Source organism: Tenrec ecaudatus, chromosome 1 (genome assembly GCF_050624435.1).
Source record: "Tenrec ecaudatus isolate mTenEca1 chromosome 1, mTenEca1.hap1, whole genome shotgun sequence".
Lineage (NCBI taxonomy): Eukaryota > Metazoa > Chordata > Mammalia > Afrosoricida > Tenrecidae > Tenrec > Tenrec ecaudatus.
In genome coordinates, this window is record NC_134530.1 from 147366888 (window position 1) to 147378915 (window position 12028).

Sequence of the window (12028 nt, forward strand, 5' to 3'; positions counted from 1 at the left end):
GTGAAATGTCCAATTGATGACAAACCTCAGTCTGGATGTCCATCAACTTCCACAATGGACGAAAATGTTGACAAAATCCATGCATTTGTGCTTGCAGACCTACAACGATGGACCACTGAAGAGATGGGGAAGCCATCTGGATGTCTTGGAGCTTCGTTCAGTGAATTGTAGCAGAGGATTTGGGAGTGAGAAGGGTCACTGCGGAATGTATGCCTCAGGTTCTGACTGCCCAGGAAAAAGAGTATCAAGTGGAAACATGCTGTGCTTGGAAAGACCAGCTCCGAAGGGACCCAGACTTTTTTCCCCCAATGTCATTACTGGTGACAAGCCTGGTGTTATTCTTATGAGCCCAAAAGCAAACATCAATCAAGCCAGTGCAAGACACCATCAGCACCTTGCACAAAAAAGCTCATCAACTGAAATCAGGGATCAAGGCGATACTTATTTGTTGTTTTTGTGTTGCTGTTGTGAGGAGGATAGTGCATTTGGAGTTTGTTCCACCAGGTCAGACTGTTCATCAAGCTTTCTTTTTAGAGGTTCTGAAAGATTTTGGAACAGTGTGAGACATACAAGGCCTGGTTTGTGGCAGCCAGGGACTGGCTTTGCCCCCACAACAACGCACCTGCTCAAGCAGTCATCTAAGTGTGCCAGTTGGGGCATGAAACAGCATGCCACTATTTCCCCATGCACCTTACTCACCTGATCTCGCTCCATGAGACTTCTTTTTGTTTCCAAGAATGAAGCGGGACATGAAAGGACGGTGATTTGACAACATGAAAAGGTGAGGGAAAAGAAATAAACAAGGGAGGTGCTGTCAGCCATCCAAATAGATGAGTTTGAAAAATGGAATTGGAGATTTGACAGATGTATTAAGTGTATTAGTGGAGAGTACTTTGAAGGTGACAAGGTGGCTTTGTAAAAAAAAACAAATGTAATACCTAGCTTTGAAAAAAAATCCATTTTTGGTGGGTATCCCCTTGTGTTTGTGTGTGCGTCTCTTCAGAACTCTGGGTTTTGTTTTTAAACAAACATGGTCCCAATGTTAGCGAGTACTGGATTGCTTAGTGCCATCTGTAAGTGGGAGTGGTTGCTAGGCTGCTTGCCCGAAAGCTAATGGTTTGGACCAGCGCAGCGGTGCCTCGGAGAACAGCTTCTGAAAGGACACAGCCTTGGAAACTCTGCGCCATGTTGGGGCTCGGCACGCTGGGCCCACCATGAGCAGGAAGCCACTTGACAGCAACTGACCACCATGAATTACATGAACTCCTTGAAAGGAATTAGACCTTTTAAAATGTTTTAATTTTGAAATAAACCTCCTCTTTCGAAGCATTTGATCTTGACAGATAAATTGCAACGGTAGTACAGAGAGCACCCATATCCCACTCTGTTTTATGTTAGCCTGGTGCATTGGTCACAGTGAACCAGCTAGCGGGGACACCGTCACGAAAGCCCTACCTTACTCGGATTCACGTCATTTCCAGTTCACTCGGCCTGCTGGGCTGAGTCCTTATTCTGAATGCAGGGTCCCATCGAAGGGAGCACATTGCATGGCATGTCCCTGTTTGCCGTGACAGCTTCTCTGTGTTTGAGGAGGACTGCTCAGGTGTGCTGCAGGGCGTCCCTCAGTTTGGATTTCCTGAGGCTGTTTTCAGGCCCAGATTGGGGCTTTGGGTTTAGGGGAGGAAGCCCACCAAGGTGCAATGCCATGCTCATCACGTCACAACCACAAGATATACTGTCAACGGGACCTGTCACCACTGAGGCTGACCTTGATCACCGAGCTCAGGTGCTGTCTGTCAGGTATGTCTACTGTTACCACCCCGCCACCACCACCCCTTTTTGCACTAGATTCTTTGGAAGGAAGTGACTATGTGTTGCCCATACTTAGAGGAGTGGGGATTTCGTGTAACACTAATAGAGAGGATTGGTCAGTTTTGTTACCACAAGCCATCTTTGGAGCAGCAGTAGAGAGAGAAATGCCGGGGCCCTGGACATAGGATGCACCAGAAACTGTGGCAGCTCCGAGCAGCAGTGCCGAGAGGATGGGGCACCTTCCTTCTCCTTCTCTGGCCGGAGACAATGGGACCGTGAGAGAGCAACAGGCAGGCTGGCCCCTGGTCCACGGAGCAGAAGGCAAGGCACCACCTGACGGAGCTGCGGCGGATCAGAGGGACTTGGCTGCTGGCTGAGGAGAGGTGTTGCTGTGGACCCATGCCTACTGCACCCTTACTGTTTACGGACCCTGACTTGTGGTAACCTGTTCCCTTCCCTGATAAATCCCTTGGTTGAACATAAATAATCATAAGAATCAAAGAGTGAGGACTCTGCTCCAGCTCCCTGAAGATAAAATACAGTTCATTCTACACCACTTCCCTTATAAAAGACCTACTTAAGCATCAGGCCCTTAGCTGCATCTACCGGAGGCTGTTGTGGAGGGCGGAGAGGATGTGTGCTCCCAAAGAGACCCCCAGTCTCAAGACCACTGTATGTGGTAGTTCTTCTCTGTCTTGAGGGTCACTGGGAGTTGGCATTGGAATTGGGTGGGCAGTTTGTGTGAGTCTGGGTGGACTAGAGAAACAAATTCATAGACACTCCTATGTGTATAAGAAAGAGCTTATATACAAGAGCAATTGAACATTGAGAAAACATCCCAGCCCAGTCCAGATCAAGTCCATAAGTCCAATATTAGCCCATATGTCTGATACCAGTCTCTGAAGTCCTCTTCAGACTCACACAACCGGATGCAGGGAGATTGCAGGCCAGTGGGTGGGAAGTCTTGTGGATCCAGTGGCACTGGAGGCATCTCAGCACTGGCGCAGGTCTCCACGTGGCTCCTCCAGCTCCAGGGCTCTAGTGTAGCTCCATGTGTCTTCCCAACAGGAATGCCTCACTCGGAATGAGCATGTGTGTGTCCCCCTCCCCCCAGCGAGCTATTTATCTCCTTAGCACCTCCAAACAAGGTCATCAACCAGCGACCTGATTGACAAGCTAAACTCCACCTCTTCAATCTTAAGTTTCAAATTGACAACTAGTACCTAGTTTGGCTAACTGAAAGAACCACAAAGAGGATTGCTTTAACAATCAAACAAACAAAAGGGAAAATGAGGCTGAATGTGCAGTTTGTTCTGCAGGCGCCCTTGAGGAGGAGGCAGCACACACCCCACTGGATCAGCAAGTGTGCCGTTCCCACACTCCTCCCCTGGAACCACACTGGGCAGTCACGCCTTCTCCTTTCTGTAGACACTCCAGGATTCCAGACGCTCAGGGGAAAATGGAGAGAAAAAGACAGTGGCATTTTTCTTTAATTTTTAACAGTATTACTGGCACTTCATTCACAGTCATACAATTCCATAATTCAATCACATCAAGAAGAATTGTACAATTATCACTGCAATCAATTCTAGAATAGACAATGGCATTTCCCCACAAACCTTCTGCTGCCTCTTCAGATTTATCATATCATTTCTGCTTCTAGTATATGATAATATTGTGGAAGGTTTTTGGGGTGGTGGTGTAAGATTTGGGAGATTATTTTTTGATCTGACCAAATTTTTTCCCATATAAATTCATGGTGTTTGCTTCTTGGCTTTCCACCAGCAGTTATATAACCTCCTGTCAACTGGTGAAGGGGTGGAGTTTAGCCTGCCAATCAGGTTGCAGTTTGATGACCTCATTTGGAAGTACCAAGGAGATAAATAGCTCCCTGGAGGGCAAACACACTCTCTGCTTCTTCCTTTTGACAAGCCACATGGAGTTACCCTGATGCAGCCAGAGCCCTGGAACTGGAGGAGCCATGAGACCCATGCCTGCACTGAGATGCTTCCACCACCACTGGATCCACAAGACTTTCCATCCACTAGCGATCTTCCTGCTTTCAGCATCAGTGCATGACTGCGTAAGTGTAAAGAGGAATTTATGGATTAGTATTGACATATGGGGTAATATCGGGTTTATGGATTTGATCGGGACTGGGCTGGGATGTTTTCTTAATATCCAATTATTCTTTATTTAAAGCTCTTTAAAAAATCATTTTATTGGGGGCCCATACAATTCTTATCACAATCCATATATACATCCATTGTGTCAAGCACATGTACATTTGTTGCCATCATCATTCCCAAAACATTTGCCTTCTACTTGAGCCCTTAATATTGGCTCATTTCTCCCCTTCCCTCCCCACTCCACCCTCCCTCATGAACCCTTCATAATTCATAAACTATTATTATTTTGTCATATGTTACACTGTCTGACATCTCCCCAAGCCCTCTTCTCAGCTGTCCATCCCCCAGGGAGGATGGTAAATGTAGATTCTTGTAATCAGTTCCCCCTTTCCACTCCACATTCCCTCCACCCTCCAGGCATCGCCACTCACTCTCACCACTGGTCCTGAAGGAGTTATCTGTCCTGGATTCCCTGTGTTTACAGTTGCTATCTGTACCTATGTACATCCTCTGGTCTAGCCAGATTTGTAAGGTAGAATTGGGATCATGATAGTGGGGGAGGGGAAAATTTAAGAACTAGAGGAAAGTTATATGTTTCATCATTGCTACCCTGCACCCTGACTGGCTCATCTCCTCCCCACAACCCTTCAGTACGGGGGTGTCCAGTTGCCTACAGATGGGCTTTGAGTCTCCACTCTGCACTCACCCTCATTTACAATGATATATTTTTTTTGTTCTTTGATGCTTGATACCGAATCCCTTCGACAGCTGGTGTGCTTCTTCCATGAGGGATTTGTTGCTTCTGAGCTAGATGGCCACTTGTTTATCTTCAAGACTTTAAGACACCAGGCGCTATATCTTTTGATAGCTGGTCACTATCATCTTTCTTCACCACATTTGCTTATGCACACGTTTGTCTTCAGTGATCATATCGGGAAGGTGGACACCCACTGATATGAATTTTTGTTCTTTGATGTCTGATAACTGGTCCCTTCTACACCTCGTGGTCAGACAGGCTGGTGTGCTTCTTCCATGTGGACTTTGATGCTCTCAGCTAAATGGCCGCTTGTTTATCTTCAAGCTTTTAAGACACCAGACGCTACATCTTTTGATAGTCGGGCACTGTCAACTTTCTTCACCACATTTGCTTATGCACACATTTTTCTTTAGCAATCGTGTCGGGAAGGTGTGCATCATGGAATGCCAATTTAATAGAATGTGTTCTTGCACTGAGTAAGTGCTTGAGTGGAGACCCAATGTCCATCTGCTGTATTAATAGTAAACCTATAGATATATGCACATAGATCTATTTCCCCACCCTCCTATATAAATATATTTACATATGCACATGCCAGTCTTTAGACCTTTATAAAGATCCTTTATCACCTAGTTCTTTCCTCTATTTCCTTTTACTTTCCTCCTGTCCCACTGTCATGCTCAGCCTTCATTTGGGTTTCAGTAATTTCTCTCAGTTACCTTGCCCTTGCTGAATCCCTACCAGGCCTCTCACACCCTCCTTGCCACTGACTTTGGATCACTTGTTGCTTCCCTGTCCCTGGGTTAGTCAGCCTTTCCCCCTCCTCTCTCTCTCCCATGTCCCCCCGGAACCATTGGTCCCGTTGTTTTCTCCTCCAGACTATTCATCCAGCCTATCTTATCTAGATAGAGCTGTAGAGATAATAATATGCACCAAGAATCAAGCCATAGCAAGATGGGCGATGAGTGAGAACACAGCGATGACAACAAAAAGGAAAACCAATGACCTATAAAAGAATAAATGAATTAAAAGACAAAAAAATTTTAAAAAGAAAGAAAAGCCTGTGAATAGATCAAGGTCTGATTTTTGATCTCTAGGCGTGTCCTTCAGTCAGGTCCGATGGGGTGCTACACTCTGGCCCCAGAGTCTGTCCTTTGTACTCCCTCAGGGTCTCCCTGCTCTGCTCCCACGGTTGCTCTGCCACATGCCTTTAGTGGTTTGCCTTGGTGTCTCAGGGTCAGGCCGGGCCAGTTCCGACCCTGAGTCTCCAGTGTTGTCCCCCTTAGGGCCCTGGGCCAGCAAGGGACGGTGTGTCTCATAGTGGGATCAGCCATATGGTCCAGTCTGTGCATTGACTGTTCAGAGTGGGGATATCGTCCTCCAGACCTGGTGGGCCAGGATGTGCTCCACTCTCTCTTCCTCCCCCTTCATTTGCTCATATGTGCTCTGATCAGACATGTCCCTCTCCCAGAGCTGCAGCTTCAGTGTCATCCTCTAAAGTGAATTCTTCTGGGGAGGAGGGGAAGTCCACGTAGCTAGTATGGGGCTAAGCCCTCAAGCCCCTCCACTGGCTCCCCTCTGCATGCCAGCATGCTGCATTCACATCCCGGAACACTGGATTTAAGTCTGGTCCTCTTTCCCTGTGGAGACACAAACAATACCCTCTCCTTGGGTGGATCAATACCCTATTCCCCCATCACACATCTTTCCGCCCCCCTTTCCTCCCTCCCCCACCTTTTTAGTTGGCTACCATATATATCCCTGGGTTTGGTCCAGCCCTGCCATACTACCTGGACCTCACCCCTGGAGTGTTTGTATACAGTAGCTTTTTCCCTGTGCCCCTTGTGCATTTACTTTTCTGTTCTTTCTTTTTTGTATATATACACACATACACTTACTTCAGCAGACTCATGTTATACTTGTCCTTTTGTGGTTGGCTTACTTCACTTAGCATAATTTCCTCCAGTTCTTCCCATGCCACGATACGCTTCATGTGTTCATCACTGCTTTTTAGCAATGCATAGTACTCCATTGTATGTACATACCACAGTTTTTTAATCCATTCATCTGTTGATGGGAATTTGGGTTCTTTCCAGCTCCTTGCGATTGTAAACTGTGCCGCAATGAACACTGGAGCACAGATGTCTGGCCGTGGTTTGTTTCTTGTCTCTTCTGGGTATATGCCCAGTAGGGAGATTGCTGGGTCGTATGGTAGCTCTATTTCCATCTGTTTTAGAAATCGCCAAATCGATTTCCATAGAGGCTGTACATCCCTACAGGTCCACCAGCAGTGGATGAGAGTTCCTATCTCACCACAGCCCCTCCAACACTTGTTGCTTTCTGATTTTTTGAATTGGGCTATCTTTGAGGGTGGTAAAGCTTTTTCTTATACACGTATTAGTGTCTATGACTTTATTTCAATCATTAACCCGGACTGACACAGAAGGTTTCCTAGGAACTCTCTGCTTTGGCATGGGGAGGAGAGGAACCTATGTCTACATGAATTATTTGGGATTCTCCACTGGAGATTTGTCTCTTATTTGTTTACTTATTTATTTATTCAATCACTTATTTATATCAGCATGGGCTCATGGATGTTTACTTTGTACTTCAGATTATAATCCCATTCTGCTTTATTTATTGTTATTCAGACTGTTCCCATTTTTGACCATCAGGAGCTCTTGCCCCTGACGACTGTGTTTAATTTTGAACATCAATAGATAATAAACATAAGGATCCCACATAGGGAAGCCGCCCATAAACAGAAGGACCTCTTTAAGTGATGCGTCTGAATTTTGGTGCTGGTGAGGAATACTGAAAGTACTGGGCCTGCCAGGAGAACAAGCAGATGTCTTGGAAGAAGAGCAGCCAGAATGCTCCTTAGATTTAAAGCGAGGACACCAACACGCATGTGCCTTGAACATAACAGGAGAGACCAGGCCCTGGAGAAGGGCGTCCAGCCAGGTAGAGTAGGAGGCCAGCAAAAAAGACAACGACCCTGGACCCGATGGATGGACACCGTGGCTGCAAGATGATCGCTGTGAGGACGACTCAGGACGAGGCGGTGTTTTGTTCTGCTGCACATGGGGTCTTTATAGGTCTGAGCAGACGCAACGCATCGAACAAGATCCTGGATCATTTTGCTTTAATGTGTGGAGATCATGAGACCAAAAGGTTTGAAAAATCACCGCTCTAAGGGACCCCAACGACAGCTGTGGGCGTCGTCTATCTGCAGAAAGGGCCTGCACAAAGGTCACCCATGGGAACACCCACTCCTCGCGCCACGCACCACCCGCCCCTCCCACAAAGCCGGCCCTGCCGTGTCTTTCCTGAAACCGCCGCGCGGGGGCGCCCGGCCTTCAGAATGAGCCACCCACCCGCTAGGGGACCGAGGCGCCGCGTCTGCGCTTCGCAGGGCCTCGCCGCCCTTTCCCTCGCTGAGCGTCCTCCCGGCCGACCCGGGAGGTCTCGGCCCGTCTTCCTGACCTCCTGCCCCCGACCACTTCGAGCGCGGCCTGTGGCCGAGTGGGCTTCTCCCGTCGGACGTGCGCCCCTGGGGTCCCCCGACCGCGGGCCCTGCTGAAAGCCGGCGGACAGCTCCCGGGCCGGCCGGGCCTCGCGGGAGGGGCCGGCCTTGCACACTCCTCCTGCCCCCCGGCCGGGCCGGGCTGGCCCACGCTCCTCCTCGCACGCGCGAGGAAAGATAAACTGCAGCTGCGGGCCAGGCTAATGGATACAATAAGTTCTGTAATTGTCTCGAAAATAAGGTAATGATTTGGCAGAAGGAATGCTTTGATCTTATCAGCTCAGAGAGCCCTGGCCAGATGAGGGGCTAGAGGCCTCCCACGACGACCCGGGTGCGGAGCCCGGCCCCCCACCACGTGGCCTGTGTGTGCTCTACCTGACAGACAGGCCAGGGGTTCCAGAAGGGGCAGAAAGACACTTCCAGGGCGACTGCAGAAGGATGGACACACGTCCCCAAGGCAGTTCGGGAGCAGGGTTCCGGGTGGGCTGGGCTCCGGAGGGTCCTTGCCCTTGCCCTCGGGACCTGCAGGCCGGAGTGGCTGGAGCTCTTTGCGGGCGCTGGCACACTGCTCTGCGCCGTGGGTGTCCCTGCCTGGCAGAGGCCCCAGCCCCAAGCGGATTAGAGATGAGCTAATCTGGTCTGTGTCCCAGACACAGCTGCAGCAAGGGACCTTTTCTCCCCTGACGTGTAAGGGGTGCTGGAGTGGGGGGCCCCCATTTGGTAGTCTGCTGATGGGCAGTACCAGGAAGCCCTGGTCCCTGAGGTCCCCAGGTCACTGGAGTTCTGACTGCAAGGTCAAATTGAGGGACCAGAGAAGCTAAGGTCTCAGAGAGCAACTGGGTGACTAAGCAATATGAGAGAGAGACAGAGAGACAGCGAGACAGAGAGAGGGAGAGAGACCCGCTGGATCCGCTGTGAGGAAAATGAAGTCCAGAGCGTGAGGGTGACTTGCACAGAGTTGTGGAGGAAATTGTGCCTGATGTGAGGAAAAGGATTTTCTGGGTCTTCTGGTTCCTTCCAGACCCAAGCACTTTGCAGAGACTGTCGGTTAAGTGTCAGGCAGAAAGCAAGAAAGAGATGAAGACGGCTTAAGCAATGGTTCTCAGCCTTCCTAATGCCACGACCCTTTAATACAGTTCCTCGTGTTGTGATAACACCCAACCATGAAATTATTTTCATTGCTACTCCATCACTGTCATTTTGCTACTGTTATGAATCAGGCGACCCCTGTGAAAGGGTCGTTCAACCCCCAAAGGGGTCACGACCCACAGGTTGAGAACCACTTGCTTAGAGAGAAATGGAGAGACAGAGAGAGATCGAGGTGGGGGGGGATATCAGTGGGAGAGTGAAAGAGCAAAGACCCCAGACAGACCATCATCGGGGAGAGCAAGATGGAGAGAGACAGACACACTGAGAGATAGGGTGGCACATACAGACAGCAAGGGACTGAGAGAGTGGCACAGAGACATTCAGACAGAGTGGGAGGCCAGGACACACAAAGACAAATGAAGACAGAAAGACAAACAGGGAGAGAGAGAGAGAGAGAGAGAGAGAGAGAGAGAGAGAGAGAGAGAGAGAGAGAGAGAGAGAGAAACAGCCTCCGAATGGCAGTAGCAGGAGCCAGACAGAGAGCAATGGCAGAGAAGAGGCGTGGAGTGAGCATGAGAGGGGACAGTGGGGCCCAGGACGAAGGCCAACAGTGAACTGCCCCGATTCCTGGCCACTGAAAGCAAATCTCCTCTCAGATCATTCTGGGCCCCGCAAACAGGTATGGGGAGAACATGAGAGGAAGCATTGCTCTGTTTGATAGAGGCACATGGGGGGCGGCTGGGGACAAAGTGGGAAGCTCCCTCCCTGGGGAAGAGGCTGGTCAGTGACCACCCAGGATCCCAGCAGCACACCCACTGGCCTCACACAGAACCGGGCCTCCCGCCCAGGATGGCCAGCCGCCCACCGCCTGGCTCCAGTCTGATTACAACCAAAGCGCTAAAAGGCTCCAGACCCCATGTTCCACCCCCACAGCCCCTCCTCCCAGCCTTGCCCTTTTCCCTTAGCGCCCTTCTCTTCCTGTCTCCTGGCCCTCAGAGGAGCAGCCTGGCCCCTTGGGCTCTCTGGCTGGTGAGAGGGTGCTCTTGAGGCAAGCTGGCCTCCCTGAGCTCCCTTCCTGGAGCCTGGACTCCACAGTCCTTCTCTCAAAGCCCAGTTGGACTCCCCTGGGAGCTCATGAATGCTAAGGAGAAGTAGGTAAGGCTGTGTGTGAAGCCGGCCTCCCTCAAAGCTCCCTAGGTTCTTCCCAAGCCCCTTTCCCTTTCCCCAGATACCTGCCTGGACCGGCAACAGGGGAAGGAGGTGCTAGGGGCCTGGGCCAACCTGGGCTCCTTCCGTGGAGACCCACCTCAGTTTGCAAAGAAGTTCTTGAGTCCCTTATGCAGGCTGCAAGCCTAGGAATTCATTCCTTGACTCCCACTTGGTCCTCCTCCAGCCTCTTCTCAGCCTTCCTCCCTGCTCATTACCATCCAAGGCCACCTCCTCCCCACAGGGAAAGAGAAGGCCATCGCCCCAGGGGCCCAGGGAAGGGGGCCTTCCATAGGGTTAGACAAAGGCGGAGTTAGCCTTTGCTTGCACCTGGGCTCCCTTAGCTCCTCCTCACCACACCCATGCTCCTGCCAGGCAAAATTCATAATGTCCCAGTCCCTCGAAGCAGACTGCTATGAAAGGAGACCCAGCCTGAATCTTCACTCTCAGTGCCTCAAGGTGAAGCAGAGCACAAGGTGAGAGATCAAGGGTGAGAGGGCCCCCACTTTTGACAGGACAGAAGATGGTGGTGTCACCTGGAAAAAGAGGGAAGACCCAGTTCTGCTGGCCGGGGGCACACTGTCCTCCTGGAGCGGGTGGGGTGTGTGGCAGCCTTGTGGGTGCCTGGGATTCTTGTTCACATCTCTGGTGATGATGTGCACTGTGGCCTAACAAACCCTAGGGTGCCTCCCTCTGAGCGAGACCTCTACTGCATTCACACAAAAAGGCTTTGGAAAGACCCTTCCATGCAGGGTGTCTTGCTTGATGCTGGGCATACAGCAGGTGCTCAATAAAGGCTGCTGTGATGGCATGCAGGGCCCCCAGGCCCTGGACTGACGCAGTGGTGGGGAGGGAGAGGCACGTGCTCCAGGCCTTGGCCCTTTGCCTGGAAGCTCCACCACAGGTCCTTGCGTGAGGAGCTGAGCTCTCCAGTAGCGTCTTGGACCTTGAGGTTGGAAGTTTATTTTCAGATTTGAAGCTCCAAAGTGGCAGATCCCAGAAAACCTCTTCTCTGGCTCCGAATTTGTTCTCCAGCTAAGTGGTTTAGTGCAGCCCTGTGAGTCAGCTGGGGCAGGCAGCCTGGGGCTCCTACTGGGGAACTGGGGGCTTGGGGAAGAGGGGACTAGAAGAGGAAGGAGCTGGGTTGTCCACTCTGCAGCAAAAGTGGACAGTGAGCTTCAGAGGAAGTCTGTCCCCTCGCAGGCGTACTCGCTGCCCTCTCAGAGCTGCTGCTGATTCGGGGCCCTCCCTCCTTCCCTCCGCTCAGAAACATGCTTTAATAGTTGAACCTCTATGCTGTGCCAAGATATGGTCCCACTTGACTAGGAAGACAGTGGAAGCCAAAGAAGGGGCCCATGCGGGCGAGTCCACCCAAGGTTAGAGCTGATGTGATTGTCTCCAGCTCCCATCTGGCCACCCCAGGGCCAGAGTCACACCCAGAGCTAAGCACAGGGGAGTCTGGGAGAGGCCTGCAGACTGCTGCCCAGCATCTGGGTGGGGCTGCAAGGG